Source organism: Pteropus medius, unplaced genomic scaffold (assembly GCF_902729225.1).
Source record: "Pteropus medius unplaced genomic scaffold, Ma_sr-lr_union100, whole genome shotgun sequence".
In the NCBI taxonomy this organism is placed as follows: domain Eukaryota; kingdom Metazoa; phylum Chordata; class Mammalia; order Chiroptera; family Pteropodidae; genus Pteropus; species Pteropus medius.
The window spans coordinates 110,038-119,676 of record NW_024341287.1 but is presented as its reverse complement, the minus strand read 5'-3'; the positions used below and the strand labels follow the sequence as shown (position 1 = coordinate 119,676).

Here is a 9,639-nt window from a genome sequence, read left to right as displayed (position 1 = left end):
GCGGCTGCTGCCGATTCTGGAAAAGCACAGTCTGCCCTTGAGCAGGTCACACGGCACGGTCGGTGCATGAGTCTGAGAATGTTCCTTCCTGAACTCAAGGGAACGCACTTAAGCGAACGACGCCGTGCCACATAGGCCCGTGTCCCTTCTCCAGCGTCGGGATTTTGAGGATAAGGAGGCTTCCTGCTCCGTGTCTCGTCTCACGTCCTGTTAATGCTGATAACTGCCGGGCTCGTTTTATGACCTCGGGCTGCAAAGCACGTTACGATCTGTTTTCTCCCGCTGCCAAGAGCGAGGTTCCAGACGCCGGGCCGGGGAGAGTGGCTGTTAATGAACACTAAACAGCATCCTTGATCCCCTCGGATGAAATGAAGAATTCAAAAACGCTTTGATCAGCCCCACAGCCTTCTCCTTATGTCCCCAAGCCACACGTTCTTACTGTTCTATTTTTCCAGTTGCTGCAGCGTAATGGCGTTATTTTAGGGACAAAGGACAGAAAAAGGAGGCGGCGTGGACTGCCTTATGGAAATCCAGCCACATTAGGAGAAATCTATATCTGTATTTGGTTTGGAAGGAACTTCGCAAGGTGAGAATGGTGTCGCTTCATGCGGCACAGGACACACCATCTCGAATCGTACGAAACACATCCATGAGGATAATTTGTGTACACACCTCGGGCTGAGTCCTTGGCATAGAGCATCTTACTGAATCCTGTCCAAAGCCCAACAAGCTTCAAAGATGCTTCAAAAAAAATATCTACATAGTTGCTGAAGAACTAAAAGTGGACCAGGCTGTAAGTTCCTGCTGCATCCGCCGGGCGTCGGCGACATGGCCCGCAATCTCCAGCTGCCTCCGGTGAGCGGACCCGGGATGGAGACACGTTTCGAAGCACAGAAGTGCAGGGCCGGTCAGCAGCCCGCTGCCCGTGACCGACCTCGGCTCATTTGAAAGGTCCAAGCTTTAAAGAAGAAGTAGCTGCAAAACTCGATGCTTTCTTCGACTCCTATTTCGAAGGTCATTACAAATAGAGATTTGCACAAAGCAAATAAGCTTTTCTCTACGTTTATCTTTGAAGAGGAGTCTGAGGCTCACAGGGAAATCGAGAGGAAGGTACGGAGTTATCCCACGGACCCTGTGGTCCCCCATACCCTCCCCAGTTACTAATCCCCACCCCCGGCCAGAGTGGAACACGTCATCAGCACCCAGAGTTCGTATTTTATATTAAGATTCACTCTCGATGTTGTGCATTCTACGGGTTTAGCCAAATGTGTAATGGCGAGTGTCCACCTCGAATTAGCTTTTTAATTAAAAAAAAATAATTATTTTAAAAAAATTTAAAAAATAAGTATTTTTTTTAATTTCCAACAAAGTAGTATATGAATTAATCTGGAAACAACAGATTCATTCTTGGCCCTGTGTGTGCCTGTAACAGGCCACATGGTGCCGAGTTATACCCTTGATGACACTGCCACATGCTTTACGAGGATCTCAGGGTGACGGCCTCAAGTGGTACCCCGGACATTCAGACACAGCAGCGTAGGCAGCAAGCAGGCCCTTCAACACGTTCTGACTGCTGAATTCATGGTTTCATAGCTGATGTGCGGGGTCCTAAGCGTTATCGAATGCTGGTGTCATCGGGACAGCGTTCAAGGTACTGGTGTCCAGGACCGAGACATTGTCCCTCGCTGATCTGGGCCGTGTGCTGCGCATCAGGAGTTCAGGAAGGTCTCAGGTATGTAAGCCATGCAGACAAGCGTGGGATCCTCTAGTCTCTGGAATGACTGACCAGACAGAAAGGTGGGAGTTCGGTGTCCACAGGGCTTGGGGGACTGGGGACTACGGGTTGGTCACCGATGGCCCACGGTCAACTGTGCTGAGAACCTACTTGCCCCACGGACACTTGCAAATGCTTTACGTTCTGAGTTTGGCTTCCTGGCTGTCACCGTCACATATTGAGTTTGATGGAGAAAGGTCTCCAGGTAATTACAAACACAGAGTCCTTTGGGTCCTGGTGAGCAGATAGAGACAATGAGGTCAAGGAGTCACCTGTGGGACAGTTGGGGGCCCCTGGGATGGTTGGGTAGGCTAGGGCAGAGGTCACAGGACAAAGGCCAGCTTTGATTCACATGAGGCCGGCCACATGCCCTGAGGTTGGCACTAGACTCCCTAATCACCCCAAACTCATCTGAGATCTGTCACTATCTTGTGATTCAAATGGAATAAAAGTCGCTTTATCAGAAGGTGCGGAGCTGAGATTTGCTAAAAGGCCGCCCCTTTTTGTCGTTTTTCACGCTAAAAACCCACACGACCCGAGCTGGTTGCTGTGCGTGGGCTGACGTGAGCACGATCTAAACACCCATCAGAGCCAAGAAGAGGTTTGCGAGACACACGCGTGCGTGTGCGTGCGTGTGTGCAGAACGCGGATTGCTTTCTGCATGCGTTTGTGCGTGTGGCTGCGATGTTTTTTATCTTACAAGAAAATGTCAGGTTTGTGTATGTAAAAATCGAGCAGCCTGTTTAACTTCACAGCACTGGTTTTGGACCCAAAGTCCTGCCGGCAGTAACGATTAAAGCAGCGTGCCTGCTCTTGTACAGGAATCTCTTCCAGCCCGTGTGGGTGAGGTGGGAACAAGCCAAGTCGTTTTATCTTTGTCAGAGACGGATTTTTTTTTCCCACCCAGATATTAAACCATGGAAATCAACCATCCTGGAACACTCGACCAGCTTTGAAAGCAAGACAACTTCTGTTTGTGTTTTCGATTTCCACCGCTGTAATAGTCAACCTTTCTTTCATTTTTTTTCACTGATTTCTTTTTGGCTTTTTATTTTTTATGTTTATTTTTTTTAATCAGGGGGATTGCTTCATAAATCATATAAATGTCTAACCACTAAGTAGTGAACTTTTTTTTTTACTTTTTTTTTTAGGCGAAGCAACTCTTGGTTGACCTCACAGATTGCAAGGACCTTCTCAGTTTACAATCCTTTATTTTTTTTATTTTTTATTTTTTACACCTACAGCACCTGGTCTTCCTAGGTGGTCTCCCATCCAAGGACTAACCGGGCCCGACCCTGCTTAGCTTCCGAGATCAGACAGGATCGGGTTTGTTCAGAGTGGTGTGGCCGGAGAAAGTAGTGATCTTTTTCTGACAGGCCAAAGAGCCAAGTAGAAAATTGGCACATGATGCCCATAAATAAATTAATAAGTCAATTAAATAAATATAAAAAAATAAGCATATCAATCCCCTTCAAATCAGTGTTTATCAATATTTTCATTCTTAAGGCTTCAACCACCACACAGACATTTGCGCCAACCTAAAATGATTTGTGGGGGAAAATTTTATCACCACCAGAGGTATCTTCTGCACAAGGCTGGGGTGACATCCAACAGATGCACCATTTTTCAGAGATCTCTGTTTTCGTGAGGAAATGCAATCCTGGCTTCTGCTCGCTCGCTTCTTGTCAATACCTAGACTCTGGGTTCTCACCAGGGTGTCAGCCTTGGGGTCCCTCCCCCTAGGTGTTTATCAGAATCCCAAGTACATTACATTAGTCTTGAAGGATTGCCTATCGATTGCTTCTTCTAAATTTTCCTGTCTGGTCAACTCAGACTATCAAAAAGCTTTGGAGCTTAAGAAAAATAAAGCGTTAGACTTCTGTAGGCTGACTTCGTCCATACAGGAAAAGCCTTTCCCAATATTCATCGCCTGTGTTCCATGACAGTGGGTTACGTCGGGGCCATGGACACAGCAGGCATCGACGTCACCATGTACTCAAAGATACTTCTCCTCAAGCGACGTGAGGAAACATGGAGGAATGGTTCTCTACTGTCTAGTGATTTTATTTTACGCGATGGACACTAAAATGTTTTATTAACCGACTATGATTTTCTTCTAACTTTACAAAAAAAGAGCAGAGGGAAATCTGGCTTGTTCCCATAACAACTGCACACATGCGCACACTTTCCAAAAGCTGAGTGTCTCCTTGGTAGGGCAGTGTCGTCTAATGGTTAGCTGCCTGGGTTTTTGGACCAAACAAACCTAGGCTGAAATGTGGGTTTCTCTTTCCCAAAGTGAGCACGATTCTAGTTCACTTTAAGTGTGTCCGTCTGTGTAATTGCATTTGTGTATTTCCATTTCCTGAGCTGCTTCGAGTCAGGCAAATCACTGATCTTTCCATTTCTGCCTGAATTCTGGGTTCTAGAGATATATCTTCAACATGTATTTTTCAGTTCATAGAAATTTGGTGCATAAACAACTGAAGTGTGGAATTTGCATCATGGAGAAGAGTGAATGGGAGTTTTAAAGATACATCAGGGACTTACATGAGCCTTTTTTGCATGATACTAAGCATAGGCTATTGTTTTTATAGCAAAGTTTTAATTTTTGGCGAATATCAAATTCTGCTTATGTACTGATTGGCTCTTAATAGATGTCATGTGAGTTGGAATATGCAAATTCAAAGACACTGCATGGATATGTGTAAAAGTAGCTACGGTACCGTGAATATATCGATTTTCTGAGTGTTCAAATAACCTTACAGAATTATTTATCGCCTTTGCAATTTGTATTTCCATCTTTTTTTTTTTTAATGAGAAATTACCACAGGTCGAACAAAATAGACTCTGGCTTTAAAAGAGTCTTAATGTTATCAAGTACCATAAATAAAAGGTTCCAACGTGGGAATGGAGGCTGATATTTTATCAACACCCCACTTTTAAAAGTGATCGCTAATTCATTTTTCAAATGTGCTGTGAGCAAACAGGCATTTCATCTTGAAAAATATGTTCTTGCTTTTCTACATTCCGTGTAAATAATATAGTAATAAAAAACCTCGACTGTTAATGTTTTTTTTTGTTTTTTCTATACAAGTTTCAAAATTATGTTTTCAATTAGAGTTGATATTCAATATTCTATTAGCTTCAGGTATACAGCACTGTGGTTAGGCATTTAAATAGCTTACAAAGTCTTTACCCCTTAAAGTGGCGCATCTACCTGGCACCATATGCAGTTATGACAATATCATTGACGACATTCTCCATGCTATATACCTCTGTCACTATTTTGTAACTGCCGATTTGTACTTCTTAATTCCTTCTCCTTTGTCACCCACCTCTCGACCCCGCTTCCATCAGGCGACCATCAGTTGTTCTCTGTATCTATGAGTCTGTTTCTGATATTTTTTGTTCATTTTATTCTTTAGAATCCATATTTAAGTGAGATCATCGGTATTTGTCTTTCTCCGTATGACTTATTTCACTTAGTATATAATTCCCTCCAGGTCCATCCATGTTGTCACAAGTAGTAAGATTTCATTCTTTGTCATGGCCGAGTAATATTCCCTTGTATATCTGTACACATCTTCTTTACCCAGCAGTCCATTGATGGGCGCTTGAGTTGCTTCCATATCTTGGCTGTTGTAAGTTATGCTGCAGTAAACAGCAATTTAACGATAGATCCTACTCAATGACATCGCTCTTCCCATCAGCTTTTTCTTTCTTTGTTTTCATTTATTCATTCTCTCCTTCTTCTTCATTTTCCTTCTGAAATCATGCCTCCTAGAAAGCACAGAGTCGAATGCTCAAGAAAATATGTTTTGCCTAAGTCCGCATGCCGATCATATCAAGAATCTGAAACAGTCAACGGTGTTTCAGATTCCTTCATCTTCATTCATCTTCCAGATTATCTGGTATCATAACAGCAGTTTGGAGCTTTGTATTATTACCTTGCTTGGGCTGCCCTGACAAAGGACCCCACACGGGGGCTTAAGCAACAGACATTGATGTCTCCCCATCCAGGAGGCTGGATGTCTGAGACCCAGGCGTGGGCGGGCCTGGTCCCTCCTGAGCCTGTCCCCTGGGCGTGTGGACGCCCTCTCCTCCCTGTCTGCTCACATGGTACCTCTGTGTGTGTCTGTGCTCTCATCTCTTTTTCTTATAGGGACAGAGTCCTATGAGATCAGGCCCACTCTGGTGACCTCATTTTACCTTAATCCCCTTTGAAAAGACCCCGTCTCCACATACAGTCCCATTAGGAGGTCCTGCGGGTCGGGACTCCAACATATGAATTTGGAGGAGACGCGATTCAGCCATACGAGCTTCTTCACCCTACACGTTGTTGTTTTTGCCCTATACATTTCCCTGACATAGAACTCAGATGCACACAGACACACACACACACACGCACACACACACACACACTAATGGAACCATCCATTGGGTTTATAGGAACTCCCAAGTCAGTGACTCTCTCAATGTTGGGAGAGTCCAGCTGTGTTCATCACTGAGGATTGCTTAGTCCTCCAGGATATTTTGACTTCAGATGGAGAACAAGAAATTAACACCACCAAAGAGCCTGTTGTCGACTGCACACGTGTGCAAATACTTGCACACTGGTAGAGGCCATATATATATTTAGCCATATATTTTTATGATCATAAAGTAGACGTCATTTCATCTCTCCATAAATTCTAGGAAAAATAAGAACAGCTAAAACCGATAGATGGTTAATGAAAAATATATATCTATATATATTATTAGATACATCTGTTTTCCAGAAGAGACTAATTGTGCTTCCTTTGATTTGGGATGATTCTTGTCAAAAGGATAACCTTCCATAAGAACGGAAATGCATGTGGACTCTTTCTGTTTTTTGGAGTTCTGTGCAGCAGGTTAAGAAATCTGGAAAACTAATTCTGTGGTTATTCAATGGATTACTGTGGGGGACGTTTGCCCAGAGCCATGCATTTGTGCCTCTCGCTGGATTCACATTTCAGAAGACCATCCATTTTTCGAACACAAATTTAAGCCACATGTTTGTCACCAATTCAATTTTCAAGTAAAAAAAAAAATCCATAAGTGTGTTAGGCACGTACCATTGCCCATTCCGTTTTCAGTAGGGTGATAAAAATATAGCATCTGGATGGCTGGGTGACGGTAAACAGTTGCTCGGGACCAAACTAAGCCTTTAATTTGGGATTAGTCACTCTACCGGGGCACTTTCTCCAAGATGATTCCGACCCTCTGTTGGAACTCCCAGATATTCTTTGTTGGAACTGTTAGCCCTGCATGCGGTCCTGGACTCCGATTCGTATTATGCTTTGTCCTGTCAATCATCCAATAAAAGGTCATTTGCAAATGATTGAATGTTTTTTTGCTTGTTTTTAAAACTAGCAGTATCAAGGAAGATGATGCGAACTCACACAACTCAATAGCAAAAGGAAACGATTTGATTAAAAATTGGACAGACCACCTGAACCCACATTTCTCTAAAGAGGACAGGTAGATGGCCAACAGACACATGAAAAGATGCCCGGTGTCACTAGTCATCAGAGAAAAGCAAAGTAAAACCACAGTGATATCTGACCTCTCTGCTGCCAGAATGACGTCATCAATAAATCAAAAACCAAGTGCTGGCGAGGTTGTGGAGAACAGGGCCCCGTGCGCTGTTGGCGGGATTGCAAGTGGGTGCAGCCATTATGGAAATCAGTCCGGAGGTTCCTCAAAAAATTAAAAATAGAACCACCTTGTGACCCAGCGATCACACTTGTGAGAGTTTCTCTGAAGGAATCCAAAACGCTAAGTTGAAAAAATAAATGTCCTCCAATGTTCACTGCGGCATTATTTACAATAGCCCAGATATGAAGGGAAACTGAGTGTCCATCAATAGACGATTGGATAAGGAAGGGGTACGTGTACATGGTGGAATATTACTTGGCCATGTAAAAGGAAAAAAATCTTACCATCTGCAACAACGTGGACGGACCTAGCGGGTATTAAGCTAAGTGAAATAAGTCAGGCTGATAAAGACAAGTATTGCATCGTCACTTATATGTGGAATCTTAAAAAAAAAAGCTCAAACTCATAGAAACAGAGAGTCAAAATATTTCCCAAAGCCTGGAGGGTGGGGAAGAAAAGTCAAAGGCACACAGGATGGTTCCGGCAGCTATTCCTACACCTCAGGAAAGTGTCTTCCCAGCCTTTCCGCTCCGAGGCGAGTCTGGTCTTCCCGTCAGACGAGGAAGGACGGATTTGGTGTCGGCCGCGGGAAGGAGGCATCGTCTCGGGGATTCATCCCAGCCCTGGGTGAGGCAGTTTATTTGGCGGGTCATCCCAAGAGGCTGCCGTGATGCAGAGCGGGGAAAGAGGCCGGTGAGGAAGGGGAATCTAGGCTCCGGGCCCCGCGAGGACTCTCGGCACTGTCCCCCCCACCCCCGACCATGAAACTGAATGTAAGTCATGGACAAGAGGAGCTCAGACGGCATTTAGAGAAAGTGACGCAGTGGTGGCTTTGGGGAGACTCTCGTTCAGACGTGCTGTGGGTGATGACCCATCACGGTGTGACCTGCAACAGGCAGAGCTGACGGGGTGGGGCGGTGATTTTAGGTGGGGCTCACTAGGTCAGACACCATGTGGTGGCACGACACAAGAGCTTGACGAGCTGAAAATAAATTAAAAAAAAAAATGGCGTTCGAATCATCCAACCTGGATACCACTTGCAAAGCGTCATGTTACGTTGGCTCAAAGGAGCTGTAAAAATAGCTGAGCGCATTTCTGAGTTACCGGAGAGAGAGGAATCTGGGTTTGCGTCCCTCCTCCAGCTTCTGGAGTTGGTCCCCTTTACCGTTTGACTGGGAGCACGTCTTCACGCACCTGTAAAAGGGTCGATTTTTGTGAAAATATACAAAGTCCGAACCACGGCAGTGGCACCGTGGGTCCCGAAAACCCTCGAGGAAGAGAAAACTCGTTCGGTTATTTTCCGCGTGTGCTTTTTGGAGGTGCCTTCAGAACTCAACGAGAAAGGCAAAAAATGGTGAAGTCAAGCCAAAAGCTGGAAAAAAAACAAAAAAGTAGGACGGAATGAGGAAAATGTGGTCTTTGGACTCCGTGGCCCATAAACGAATGCACATGCGTTTCGACCTACCCGATTCTGAGAGAAACACTTTCTTTCCGAGTCTCTTTCCGTCCAGCAGGAACGAGAGAAAGGAGTGTGAGCGTGGCAGGTGTGTTTCATTCTTTCTCGCTGGCGAGTGGACTCTGCAGTTTTGATAAGTTAGAGCTTCGGGGGCCAAGTGACATCATGTCAATGAAGTGTTATTAGAAGTTTAATTGCGGGAGATCTTCCTTCCTGATACCTAGTAGCTCGCTGAATCTCTGTGACACCAGAAAGTTCGCTGGTGCCCACGCACGCGCCTCCCTCGCAAAGTCTTAGGGCGCTCGGGGAGGCCCCATCCCATAGAGGGGCTCAAGGCAGCTCCCCCCGGACACTCGCTCTGCTCCCGTATGTCATCCACACGCAGACGGGACCGGCGTGGGCAACGTCATCCCAACAAAACCACACTTCCCGAAAAATGGGGCTGCCGACACACGTGGCTCTTGAATCTGCTGTAAAGGGCAAAGGCCTCAGAGAAGCTTCAGAGCGTGATCGACGTCGAGTGAAGCTTTGACGACACTCAGAAAAATCGTCATAGTGTTTTCCCCACATAACCTGAAAAAAATGGCCCAGTCAGATTTCTCAGTTAAACGAAGAGATGTATTTATTTGTTTTTAAATAAGTAGTTGAGTCCGGGGGTTGGTTAAACGCCGAGCTTTGCTGTCGTCTGCGGCTGGGCGTGAGCTGGAGCTGGCCGAGGAGTGGAGGGCCA

At 45.2% G+C, this 9,639-nt stretch overlaps 1 pseudogene; it reads right to left on the bottom strand.

Moving 5' to 3' along the window:
- Nucleotides 1–3,009: 3,009 nt before the first annotated feature.
- LOC120592480 (uncharacterized) lies at nt 3,010–3,128 on the bottom strand (annotated as a pseudogene).
- Nucleotides 3,129–9,639: the final 6,511 nt, after the last annotated feature.